The sequence below is a fragment of the Oxyura jamaicensis genome, chromosome 7 (genome assembly GCF_011077185.1).
Source record: "Oxyura jamaicensis isolate SHBP4307 breed ruddy duck chromosome 7, BPBGC_Ojam_1.0, whole genome shotgun sequence".
Classification (NCBI taxonomy): Eukaryota; Metazoa; Chordata; class Aves; order Anseriformes; family Anatidae; genus Oxyura; species Oxyura jamaicensis.
Genome location: NC_048899.1, coordinates 29,441,292 through 29,454,199, shown reverse-complemented (window position 1 = coordinate 29,454,199; position 12,908 = coordinate 29,441,292). Strand labels below are relative to the sequence as shown.

The 12,908-nt window shown below is 42.7% G+C and overlaps 1 long non-coding RNA gene across 2 annotated transcripts; it reads left to right on the top strand.

Moving 5' to 3' along the window:
• Positions 1–1,051: 1,051 nt before the first annotated feature.
• On the top strand, positions 1,052–8,034 carry LOC118170176. 2 transcript variants are annotated; one of them, XR_004752555.1, is made up of 3 exons: positions 1,052–2,266; positions 4,268–4,463; positions 6,046–8,034. It is a non-coding gene; the product is annotated as an uncharacterized LOC118170176 (long non-coding RNA). The 2 variants fall into 2 exon arrangements; XR_004752554.1 differs by lacking the exon at positions 6,046–8,034 and having other exon boundaries at positions 4,268–5,397.
• The last annotated feature ends 4,874 nt before the right edge of the window (positions 8,035–12,908 follow it).

Here is a 12,908-nt window from a genome sequence, read left to right as displayed (position 1 = left end):
CATATGTTTCACATGTTTGGTTTTCTTCACTTAAGTGTTTTTTTTTTTTTTTTTTTTTTTTTTTTTTTCCCTAGGAAGGGGGAGTATTTACTGACCTGAGTTTTATCTTAGTCAAAGAAGTCCTCACAGGAACGTTTCTAAGAAGGTACTTCTAAAAGGAGGCCTGCTGTAGTTATTGAGATCAGACTGGATGGCAAGTCTAGAGAGATGGCTCCTGGCTAAACATGAATCTGAGACCTAGGAGATTTAAACTCAGTGAGGATTTATTATGATAGACAAGGGAAACAGGACCAGATCACCAGATTCTTTTTTTTTTTTTTTTTTTTTTTTTGATAGTTATCCAGTGGAATCCACCATGATCCATCCAACAAGAAATCTGGGGTCTCGGAAGACAGATACTGACAAAGCGCATATTTCACTGTTTTTGTTCTTATGCTCTGGTGCTGGTGGATGTCTGGAGCCCAGCCTCCTGAATCAGCCTTTCCTTGAACATTGTGTTCCAGCCCCCTGGCCACCGCAGTGGCCCTCTGCTGACTCGTCTTCACCTTCTCTAAATTCCTCTTATACAGGGGGCCCATAAGCGTCCAAAGGACTTCAGAAGGAACCCCTTCTTGAGTAAAGAGTGAAAGGAAATGATGACTTTCTTTAATAATTTAAAGTCTACTGTCTCACTGTCTCCTTGGCTATTGCTCCTTTTCATAGACAGTCACTTAGAGCTGCTAAGTCCTGTGCAAATCTCTTCTTATTTGCCCCCAAACTGAGCTGCCAAAGAGTCTCTGTCCATCACTGTTACAGGCTGCAAAGACCTGAGGATTTCCCAGTGGTTTTGACGGTTTTGGCGAGACCAATTTTTGCTGTTGCATGTTGCATTAAAGCTCATTAAATCAATAGCAGTGATTCACCAGGGAGGAGGGAGACTAGCCAGTTGTCTAAAACCTAACCTGTAAATATCCAGGGTTGTGTTATGCTTTGCTTTTAGCTGCCAGAGTAGACAAGCAAAAGGATATGGTGCTTTTTTTTTTTTTCTTCTTTTTTTTCCTTTTTTTTTTTTTTCCTTCTTGTCTTTGGAAGGAGAGAGATTTCCATATACAACTTATACGGTGTAAAACTTAAGCTTCCTCCTCAGCCTGGACAAATTTTGTGATAGACAGACATCATCTTACTGGCTCCTTCTGTCCATAGCAGCCACAGCTTCCTCCCAGCCACAGCTCTGAGTCTTCTTGAGAGTCTGCCTCTCTCACAGGAAGTGTCCCACTGCCTCACAAGCAGACAGCATTAAAGAGACAACGTGTTCTCAGATAAAATGTTCCAAATATAACAAGTCTATTTTTATTAAATTTTACCAAAGGCCTCCCCGCTTCCTAATCAGAAAGCCTGATTTGCTAACTCCTGCAGACCTAGCTGCACTGTCTCGCTACAGCTGTATCGTGAGATAGAATTACATTTTCATAATGACTCAAATCTTTTCCCAAGTCCTTAAGTATTTTCACAAAAAGGAAAAAAATAAGGAAAGGAGGAAAAAGGAAAAAAAAAAGAAAGAAAAACCCCACACACCCTCCCGTAAAATCCAGACACCAACCCTGAGTTGTGTGTGGTCTTTTTTTGTCTTTTCTTTTGGCGTCCCTCAAGACACAGCTTATTGCATTGGTCTGGATAGCGTCCTACCAGCACAGTGAGCTGGCCAAGCCCTGATCCCAACAACAAAGTCACCTTTGCAGGTGCCAAAGTAAACGGCAGCCTCCAGCTACCTGTACCCACTGCTGACGCTGGGCTGTGCGTGTGCAGGATGCATGGCCGGAAAGGCAGTGCCTTCGCCCTCCATCCCTTTGATGTGCATCAGTCTTTGGACTTTGTCTTTTTTTATTCAGGGCACTGCAACCTGGAGAGCTATATGTAAATGCCCTTTATTTGGAGAAGTGTGAAGTTGTACAAAGAGAACTGGCTATAAAATGGACAGAGGATGAAAAATGTGTGTGCGCTATAGGGAAGCTGTATATGTGCAATCTTGGTTCCTACTTTCTATATTTGTGGGTAACTTTAGCTCATATAAGTGTATGTGTGAGTGTGTCCTCATGTATACAGTGTACGGGTTGTGTGCCTGCAGGATTTCATCAAATGGACCCATTTCTAATGTCAGCTGTGCTGCTCACAACTGGAGGAGCTCCTCTGGCAGCCAGTCCAAAGCCTTTTGATCACACTGTTTCCATTGGATTTACAAGGTGCAGCTAAAATCGGGAGCCTTTTAAAGTCATGAATGACATAAAAGGTAAAGTTAAAGCTCACGCTGAAATTGCTCAGAAAATTACAGGGGTTGAGTGGGGAAGGGGTCCAATGCAGCCCCTTGCATGCACCAAAGGGGCTGGGGCTGGCAGGCGCACAGGAGCACTGCTTTGTTCCCCTTCATTTTACAAGCTGCGGTGGTTGTTTTTCCACATTCCACCATATAAAAAATGACTGGGTCTCAAAGACCTGCTTCAAAGTCAGTTGAAAGACTGCTAATGACTTGCTTGGACTACAGAGCCTGCTTTGCTCGTATGGCTTCAATTTGACTCCTGCTTTTGGATTGTGTGAGTGGGCAGACCTGACTGGCTTGGGAGACTCGTCCTGTCCTGGAAACATGCCACACCTGCCCAGCTGTTTCTCTCAGTGTCCGCTAGAATCATTCCTTATAAAAGATAAACTTGAGGTAAAACAAACTAATGCATAGGGTCTAGAAAAGCCCAGCTCTTCCCCTGCTCACACCTCAGCAGATCTATTTAAAGTTGCCACATTTCAACAAGTGAGGACAAAACTAAGCTTTGGAGATGACTTCCAAAATGCATGCAGATGTTAAAGCACAGTACAAATAATTAAAGATAAAAGCAAGTAAAGAATAGTCCAAAAATACAAAATTAACAAAAGGGTTGGGGGGAGGAAAGAGAAACAGCAGTTTATTTTTTTCCCCAAAGACTTGTGGAACAGCTGACTGAAATGTCAAAGGGAAACAGGTTTTGGAAGTTGTATTTCAGCTCCACAAACTTGTTTCTGTACCCTTCCCTGGTTCAACATCTGCAACCCATATTTCATCCCTGTAGCGCTCATTGGAGGACTTCATTTCCAAGAGCAGGGAAGGTGACACATTATGTTCAGGATACACAGTTCAAATGTGGATTGGAGTTCACAAGGGGAACAGCTTAATGGTTTCAGACAAGCAACAAGACCTTCAGCTGATGCTGGGCCCAAGCATAATGCTCTAATAGCAGGTTCAGAAATCCTACCATGAGTAGAAGTTGTTGTATGATTTATACTGGGTGCATGGGTTTTTCTGGTTGATTTTTAAGCCTTGTTTCCTAAAGAAGTAAAGCCTATGCCAGCCTGCTTGGTGTCGGTGCATGTATGGCTGTGTGTGTACCCGTTTGTCCAACCAACTGTGCCATTCCCAGGACTTTCAGGGTCCTGGTTTCCCTCCCTTCCACCAGAGAAACAGCTTTCAGCAATGTTAGATTCACTTGGCAGCTGGTGAGAGCAGGGCTCTCACTGCAGTGCAGGCAGGAGCATGAGGATGCTTTGTCTGAGACACCATAGAGACATTTTGTCTCATCTGTGGGGAAAACTGTGATGGGAACTTGCACCTTAAGGGGCAGTGGCAGAGAGCAGTATTATCTGAAATCAGCATCGCTAGTGCCAGCCTTTACAGAGTTGCTGTGAACAACACATACTGGGAATTACAAGAATACAAGAAAAAATGGTCAAAAGGGCACGCCGGGTGCTCAGCCCCAGGAGCGGATGGAGGGCTTAGGTTTCCAGGCCACCACGATGGTTTGGAAAGTTTTATTGCTAGTCCATACAGACCCAGAAGCAAAACTGCCAGGATTTATTTTCTTCCTGGAGAGATGCAAAAGAGCAAAGTCCAGAGGCAGTTAACCCAGAGCCACTTAAAAAAGATAAATCTGTTGAAAGTTATTATTTCCTTAAATCAAAGAGTTGGAGGGAGGCTTTTTTTCTTTAGAAAAAAAAAAAAAAAGCACAAACCCTATTTCATCAAAAAAGTGCAACTTTTGTTTTAAAAATTGAAGATTTTCTTAACCTGATTTTCCCACACTTTATTCCCAGAAAAATAGCAAATGTTAGTGTTTAAATCTGTATTTTAATTTTCTAAAGTATGAAGGACGGAATAATTCAGTGTTCAGTGGCAGGAAACCACAACAATTTGAGGAGCAATCAGGTTGCTCCCTAAACTAAAATGCATGAAATAAACAAAATAAACGAATGCATGTTTTTCACATAGGAAAGCCCCAGATCACTTCCTAATCAGATTGAACTTACAGCATTTCTTGTGGAGAGAAAACTCTACAGTAAGTTTTTGCTGGACTCCAGGAGCTGCAAGACTTTTCTCCTGGCCCACCCTCAGCTCCTTCATGAGGAAGCAGAGTCACCCTGGCAAGTGGAGGCAGTTAGCTTCAGTTATGTCACAGGCAAACTTGGTATGTCTCTGGGGAGCAGAAGGAAGGAGTTCATTTCTGAGACAGAAGGCAGCTGGCAGGCAAACTCCAAGAACAGCCACAGGGTCTTCTGCAGGAGAAAGTTCAGGCTCTCTTTACTTGGTTCATTGGGTTTGTTGTTATTCTTTCTTGAGAGGCCAGTAGAGCCCCAGAAGGACACAGTGGAGCTGATGCCAAAGCAAAAAGCAACGGTGCAAAGTCCTGCACAAAGGAGATGTCCACGTTTCCAGGAGTGCACCCAAAAGCTCCCGTTTGGGGATTTGGGTTTTGGGAGCCCGGTCTGGCAGCCATGCATCCTTCATCAGCTGACAGTTTCATTTCTCTATCCAAACAAGTGATTCTTTGCATTTCTGCAGCTGAAAGGTGATATTGCAAGAGAGGAAAAAACAAATCAAACGAGGGAAGTGTGTTTCATTTGACAATGGGTCTTTAGAGCCTGCATTTTTTAGAGCTAGACTCTTAGAGTAAAAAAAAGAAACAACCCATGTCTGAGATATGTGCAAAATATAGCTCAAATCTAAAAGCTGTAACTGCGTGAGAAAAGTCAGATGTTAAACAATCACAGTTTTATTCCTCCCAGCAAGACAGCCTGTGCACCTGTAGCCATTATTGTCTCTACTGTATAAAGTGAAAATGAATATCACATTGTATTGAAAACCCTCATGGAATACAATTACTCAACAGGAACTGTCCTAAATCTATCAGCTGTAACTCACTTGTAATTTTGTGGGACTAATGCAGAGAAATGTTTCTCCATGCCTAGTTTGCCCCCAGCCTTTCCCCCCATTAATACATTTCATCCACTTTTGCTTACTATGGCTAAATTACTTGTAAAAGATTAATTACCTATGGGAAGTGTCTGTTTTGGTCTGTAGGAATGACATTACGCTGAACATTAAATGCTGACACTATTAAACTCTGCCGGACATGTTTTGATATAATAACTCTGCAGACCACAAGTGAAATGGGTCCCTCACCAATTCACTACCTCATTGTTTTTCTGTCATCAGCAAACTTTGGGATATAATCTCAGCCGACATGGCTCAGAGTTTCATTCATGTCAGCGGAGTAGCTTACTAGGGCTTTTTATTTCCCTGGAAGTTTTTCTGAGTTACCAGATGCAGATGGGAGTCTTTGTTCACCAGTAACCTTGAACTGAGGTACAGAAGCTGCCATTTTCCAGGCAGAAATGCAGGCTGGTTGGGAAACTGAGGCTTTTTCAGTTGAAATCATCAGTTCAAAACATAACACATTTTCCTTTCAGAATTATATTTCCCCACCCTAGAAAGAAGAGAGCTGTTTTGCTTTGGTGTGCAGAAACTGCAAATGTGCTGGGTGGCAATTTGGGGGAACTTCTGTCTTCTTTTCCAGCTGGAAAGTGAAGGAGAAGAAATTTGAAAGAAAGGTGATAAAGAAGTGGTGGAGGGACTCTAACACCTCCTTCTCCCCCCCCCTCCTGGTGTGAAAACATACTTTAAAAATGCTAAGAGATTTTAAAATCTGATTTCTTTCCCTCCAATCATCCAAATTATATTTACCTGGTGTCTTGTCTTTCACTTTAAAGGAGTTGTTTTCAGCCCTTCTTCCTGCTCATTTGCTGACCTCTTCACACTTTCAGTGAAGGAGTGAACCCTGCAGAGTAGCTTTAGGCCACTGGATTTTGGTTGGTCTCTGTGGCTCTTGACGGTAAAATGCACGTGTTGATCGCAGGTTGAAACCTCCTGACTTGAGAGCAGACACCTCACTCCCAAGCCTTGTCGTATGGATTTTCTTGCAACAGGAGTGAAGAAATACATGATCCAGGAATCCTATGTCTTTGTTAGCATTGCCACATGTGGTAGCTTTGCCTTTTGGGACTTTCTCCACGAGGGACCAGGAATCAGCATAGCTTCAGCTAAATCAACTAAAAAACAGATTTCTTGATGCCAAGAGGATCAACACGGTGTCCTTTGAATTACCAGATGAATTTCTTACCCAGAATATACCGTCTGGGCTTGGAAAACCTACTTTCAAAATCCAGTCAGCTCCTCTCCTCTCCTCAGCTACATTTCTCCTCACCATTGTCTAATCCACCCATGTTCAGGGCACCAGAGACTGCTCTTGTTCCTCCCCTGCCTGCACTCCCCACATTCTCATCTGCTGCATGTGTGCAACGCTCACTCATGACCCCATACTGGCTCTCCTTTATCCCTTGGAGCTGATTGAAACTCCTCTGGCACCTAGTAGGAGTGGGTATGTTTGGTGGTCTCACCACACCAGCGTGGTACCCACCATGCTGCATTGCGGGGCCCACAATCACTGCCCACTGGCATGTTGTTGTATGTGCAGGTTTGCAGACTCAATGGTAATTAAAACCAGTCCCTCTGACCCTGACCCTGAGTAGATTAAGCTTAGATCCTGCCTGCCTGCAAATGTACTTGTATAAAGCAAGGAGTTGAGGTGAGGAGAAGAGAATATGGTGAATCTTTCAAGGATCAGCATTTTAAACTGCAAGCCCTTTTGTTCTGTAATCTGGGATATTCCCTAGCAGTCCACATGGAGAAGAAAAGGGGCATTGTCTGGCAAGTGGCTTCATTACTAATCTCTCCTGGATGCATTTTAATTCATTTTAATGACTCTGCCTCCTGTCAGACCTTTCATTTGTTAAAGGGGTTTGTTAAAGAGATTAAGTGCAAGGGGAATTTGAACCTCAAAACACTACATCCCTTCCCCCCTCTCCCAACTCCTCTCTCTCCTCCCAAGATTAATATTACACCGAAAGGAAGAGAAAAGACATTTTCTGTGAAACACATTACAAGACTTTTAGGAAGAGAGGGAAGGAGGAGGAGCAATGGAGCATGCTGGACTCTTAACCCATGGAGGAGCTGGATGCTGGTAGTATTGATGTTACGCTTTTCCAGCTACATTGTTCCCCATGCATATGTCTATTAAAGCTTTGTGCAAACACAGCTGTTTATTAGGAATGCCAGCTTAGGGAAATAAACCATCTGCCTCAATTTGGTTCTACTTCTGTCTTCTACTCATGTGGGAGCTTGGAATAACCTCCCCCACCCCTGAAAAACAAATGTACCATGCAGTACATATACTGCATAGAAATCCAGGCCTTCAGCCAGCTGAAGAAATGAGAGAACTTCTTGGTTTCCTGCATCAACTTCCTACCCAAGGATCTCAAAGCCCTTTGCACAGTGTGGGAAGTGGCAAGGTCAACAGAATCCCTGTGTGGAACCATGAGTTTATTTTCAAAGTTCACGGTCTCAATAGACATCCTTTGAGACATGTGTTTCATGGATTTACTAGAAAAATTCCCTCAGCTAGGTCAGTGGACTATTTCAGTCCTTCTCTCAGTCCACAAGTCCTGAAAGCAATTTTTTATAGCCCTATGGACTCTTAATCTCCTTAGGACTGAACAGGCCTCAGAAGTTCATGAAAAGGATAACAGAATGAGTTGCCATGCAGTAGCAGAGTGGTGGGTTCTGGTCAAGAAGATGTCTGTCTTCCCTACATCCCTCGATGTTCCTCTAATGGCCAATTGGTACATGGTACAATGTGAGTAGCATGTTCTGTTGGCTTCAGAGTGGATAGAGTCAGGCTTCCTTGTAGGGGGAAAATTGGAAACATTTCAAAAAAGAGACAAGTGAGATGTTGCCTTTAAGGAAAATGATCAGTTGAGTTGCTGGAGTAGGACTGCTTAGAACAGGTTGGATATTGGACATAATCCAACACAACCATGCTTTTGGGAAAATGGCAAGTGACATATTATGATGGATAAGTGGGAAAACTACCTGTAAGTATGAAGCAATTCTTCCACTCTTCTGGCTATTAGTAGGGACTCAAGATGAATACTCTGTGCAGTTTTAGTTACTGCTTTTCAGGAAAGATGTAGACCAGCTGGAGAGCAACAGGAGTGATTGAAGACCTGACTTAGAAAGAAAAATTAAAAGAAGTAGGGTTGTTTAGTCTAGAGAAGAGAAGCTGAAGAAATCCATGATAAATGTCTTTGTGCACACACAAATCTGTAAAGGAAAATGAACAACTTGTTTTGCCTGTCAATGCAGACAGAGTGAGAGGCAATGGGTTAAAACTGAAGCAAAGGAGAATAGGTTGGAAATAAAGGAAACCTGCTTAGTATTATGGACAGAAAGACACAGGACAGCATTAGTGACTTGAGGGAGACATGTCAATCACATGGGGAGATGCATCAGGACTTGTGGAATGACTAGTGCTAAAAACTGGAAGAGGAAATTATAAATGGCACACGTATAGCCATTACAGGGTGGAATGCTGTGATTCTTCCCAGTGACTTCTGGAAATCTCTAGCAGTCTTGTTCTCTATGATTCTTTGTATTTTCTACATAGATAGACTAGAGAGTCTGATAAGCCCAGTGCTGATCTGGTTTCAGGGCTGACTGCATCCCTGAAAAAGGACATAAATCATTACGGATTGATTTTGGATAAAATGGTACATAATCAAGAAAAAACAAAAACCATAAAAAGCCCAATGGAGAAAAAGAAAAAAGGTCCCCATCTATTATATTCCCTTGCTGTATTTTAAGTTTCAGGGACAAATCCATACTGCCATCATGCAACAAATCTCCACACCCTCATAAAACCAATATAATGAGCGGGACATGGTAGAAAATCCTCTGGGTTTTGTTTTAGTTTGGAAGGCATTAAAGAAAAGTGTTGTGCAGAGGGAATGGAAATGCTGCCTGGGTGCCAATTCCACAAGGGCGTGTTCTTCTAGAGCCAGGTATGTCACTCAATGAAAAGCAGTCAGTGTTCAGCTCCTGCCATGGTTTGGGGGTTAGCCAAAGAGGTTGGAGAGGGGTGGCTGGAGGGAGAAAGGAGCCTGGTATTTTTCACTGCCAACTTTCTGCTTTTTGTCCAGCTTCCTCTATACAAATGACATCTGAAATGCAAGCTGGCCCCTTTCCGTTATGGAAACCTCAAATTGAATTTAATAGTAGGGGCTTATATTCAAGTGTCCCATAAAGTGTTGTAGAAATTGTATCATCACTGGAGCATTTTGTGGTGTGGTCCAATCTCTTCAACATGAAACTTCCCCCATCACAGAATTTTAGACTAGTTGAAATGATTTGGACGCATCTTCTGCTCACTAATATAGACATACTTTTATTAAAAATTATTATTACTTCAAAAATCATTATTATGTGACTGCTTTACATCTTGTGAACAGAGGAAGAACCCATTCTTCTAGACAGAGGCTAAGCAATGACTACATCCCTCGAGGCTGTAAATTGGTGTACATAGCAATGAATGAATGTACAATGGCAGATTGGTGGGGAACCCAGACAAAGCATGGCAGTGTTCAAACTGTAAGGGAAAGATGGACTGGCAGATACAACTCAGCACCTTCCCAGCTTGGTCTGGTTGTAGCCTGGGCTGAGAACAGGCGGCACATAGATGGCACTGGATGTCTGCTCCTGGACTGAGCTGTAGTTTGATATGTGTCAATGATATTTAATTACTAGGACAATGGATGCATCTCAATGCTCCAGTCAGCTTTGGAAATATCAAACAGTGGGGCATTTTCCCTCCCTCTTAACATCCATAGGATCTGAGAGCAATTTTCCTACAATACCACTCAATCCGTATGGAATCCCACTGCTTTCACCCTTATTAAATGCCAGAAGACTTTCCCACAAGGGTTTAATCTTTTTCTGCCTCAACTGAGAAATCTGTGGAAACAGAAAGAGCACAAGACAGACTAAAGAAGAAAGAAAACACAGTCGGGAATTGTTCAGCCTTGTTCCAATATGCCCTGTCTCCCTACAGCTGAGATTCTTCTGAAAATCACTGGTACTAACTAGCATTCATCACTCCAACCCACAGCAATTTACTGGTGGCGATTTTCCGCTTCCAGCTGGTGACTTCCTGACCTCAGAGGTTAAGACAATTTTTATTCATGCTACTGAACTTGGCATCTGAATTTTAATGTCATGCTTTTTGCCTCCCTGCCTCCCTATTTTCCTGGTGGAGGCTTAAAGCCTGTAGAATATTTTCAGGGGAAATGGAGAAGCAATGTGACATCCCCAAAGCATGACAGTACAACATGGCAAAAACATTGCAACACAGTAGTGCAAGCCTCATATTTTCAGGTGAGTATGATGTTGCTGGGAGAAACTGCAAGCCAGATGCCTGCATTCTTAGGGTTGAGTTGAGTGGGTCCCCCATTGAAAAAAACATTTTCTATTGTTTTTAATTTATTGCAACCAACAGAGAGCCATCATTTTGTAGTTCAGTTGTCTGATGTCTTAGGTATGGGTCATGTAATGTGGAAGAGATGTGACTGTACATAGCACTCAGTAAACATTAAGAAAAAAGTCCCAATAAAAGATGGAAACATCAGGACACTGGAATACATTTTAAATAAACTCTTTTTATGGTCTCATTCAGTCATCAGGGAGCAATGAGCAACAGTGACAGGTAGATGGCCATCATACGATCATTCGCTGAGTAGCAAAACACAGGCAGACTTAGACACTGATTGAAATGGGAGCTTGATGACTAAATGTCTTTGCTGAGCTGCAGTCATGGGTTTCAAAGTACTCTGTCAGGTCAGTGTTCTCATAAAGTCCTTTCCAAACACTGGAAAAAAATCCAAACACTTGAATGATCTTTCCCTGACTCATCTTCTGTTCCACCTTACCCTTGTCCACAGTCCCCTTTAAGTAAAGTCTTAATCACAGAAGATAAAGAATTTTAAGCACTCCCAGCTTGGAAATAGGCTGGGTATATTTACATTTGTTTATTCAATACTTGGTAATGAGGCTGAGGATGGCTGATTGCCATCAGTCACAGCATATGTTGTCAACATCACACAAAGAGGGTATGAAACGTCTCTTCTGCCACTACTTTCCTCTACTTAATGCCTTTGTGTGTTTCTTCTTTTATTTTTATTTATTTATTTTTTAATTGTTGTCATGCTCTTCAGCACCCAGAGTTCCTATCTGGGAATGTATCAGTATTTCTGCAACCCAGGACAAAGCTGTCAACACTGCCTGCCTTTGTTAGGCTGTACCAAAATATAAAGAATTGAGGTCTGAAAATTTCTTCCTTCTCTGAAGCGTCCATGTTGCTGATCCCACTTGCCCAGCCATGGGCAAGGACTTTTTGAATTTTGCAGTTTTTCATGAAAGAAAAAGCCTGAGAAACAACAGCAACAGTTACTAATTTTTGTCTTTCACACTAAACAGAAGATTCCCTTTCTGTGTTAAAGCAGAGTCTCTGAAGCTGTGAATTTGAAATGAAAACATCCATCTGTGTCTCCATGTGTTGCCCTGGCCTCCCTCTCTGCTCCAGAGTAGCAGAATATCAGAACAGATCAGCCCTGGCAAGAGAAACAAATACCCCAGAGTCTGGATGGGGATCATTCAAGCTTTGCTGATACTGATTGAGAACCATACAAACAAACAAGCAAACACGAGAGTCTGATGGGAGAGAGGAGTAAGCTGGCCCTGAAGACTCCTTCAGTTATTTTCTTACTCATTCTAGGTATCCCTGGTAAATTAGGCTTCCAAAATGTTTCCTTCACTGTGGACATGTCTGCTGGCTAATGCCAAGGTCTGAGCCAAGGTCTTTGGGAGTTACCAGTGTGGCTCTTCACATGGTGATGGAAGAACCAAGCTAGAGCCCAGACAGAAGGGTAAACTAACAAATTCCCCTCACTGAGATTCATGAATTTCAGCACAGTGAAGCCTTCTCCATATTTTCTTTCTCTGCTTTTACATTTCTGTCTTTCCCCTGCTAGCAAGAATTCTCTGAATTTCCATTATTTTGAAAATGGTTAGCTTTGGACATGCGTTGTTATTAACTTTCACCTGGTGCTGTCATTTAAGCTAGAGCTAAATGGGTTGTCATGCACTCAGAGATCGGCATAAATGCCCTGGCATCAAAGGTTCATGGCCACAGTAACCCAGGCTGCTTCTGAAAAGACGCAAGGATCAAGTCCATTGCGACGCAAATGTGGCCGATTCCCTCGCTGGTGTTTTGTTTCTGTCTGGGCTTAGAGAGGGGAGGCTGAGGACAAGAAAGGAAATGTTCTGTGGGAAGATGATCTGGCATTTTTTCTCATTCTCCCCACACACGCATTCCAGAGAGTTACACACCAGATAAGCAGCAAGCACTGTTTGGCTGGCTAACTACTGCACAAGCATTATGGACCATCTGGGGACTTTTAAAGCCTGCAGGATATGAGTAGAGGTTGTGCTGGAAGTAGAGGCTGAGCTGGTATCCTGTGTCTAAATACCAACACAGCTGCTTGGAGCAAGAAAGGGGAACCCTCCAAAGGAACAGCAGCAGGGGCTCTTCTTTAGGAAGGATATTTCTCTTGAGTAATTGAATTGATTGTTGCTCCTCCGTTGAGCCTGTGAAATAAGATTCCCTCCAACAGAAGGAGCTGGGGGG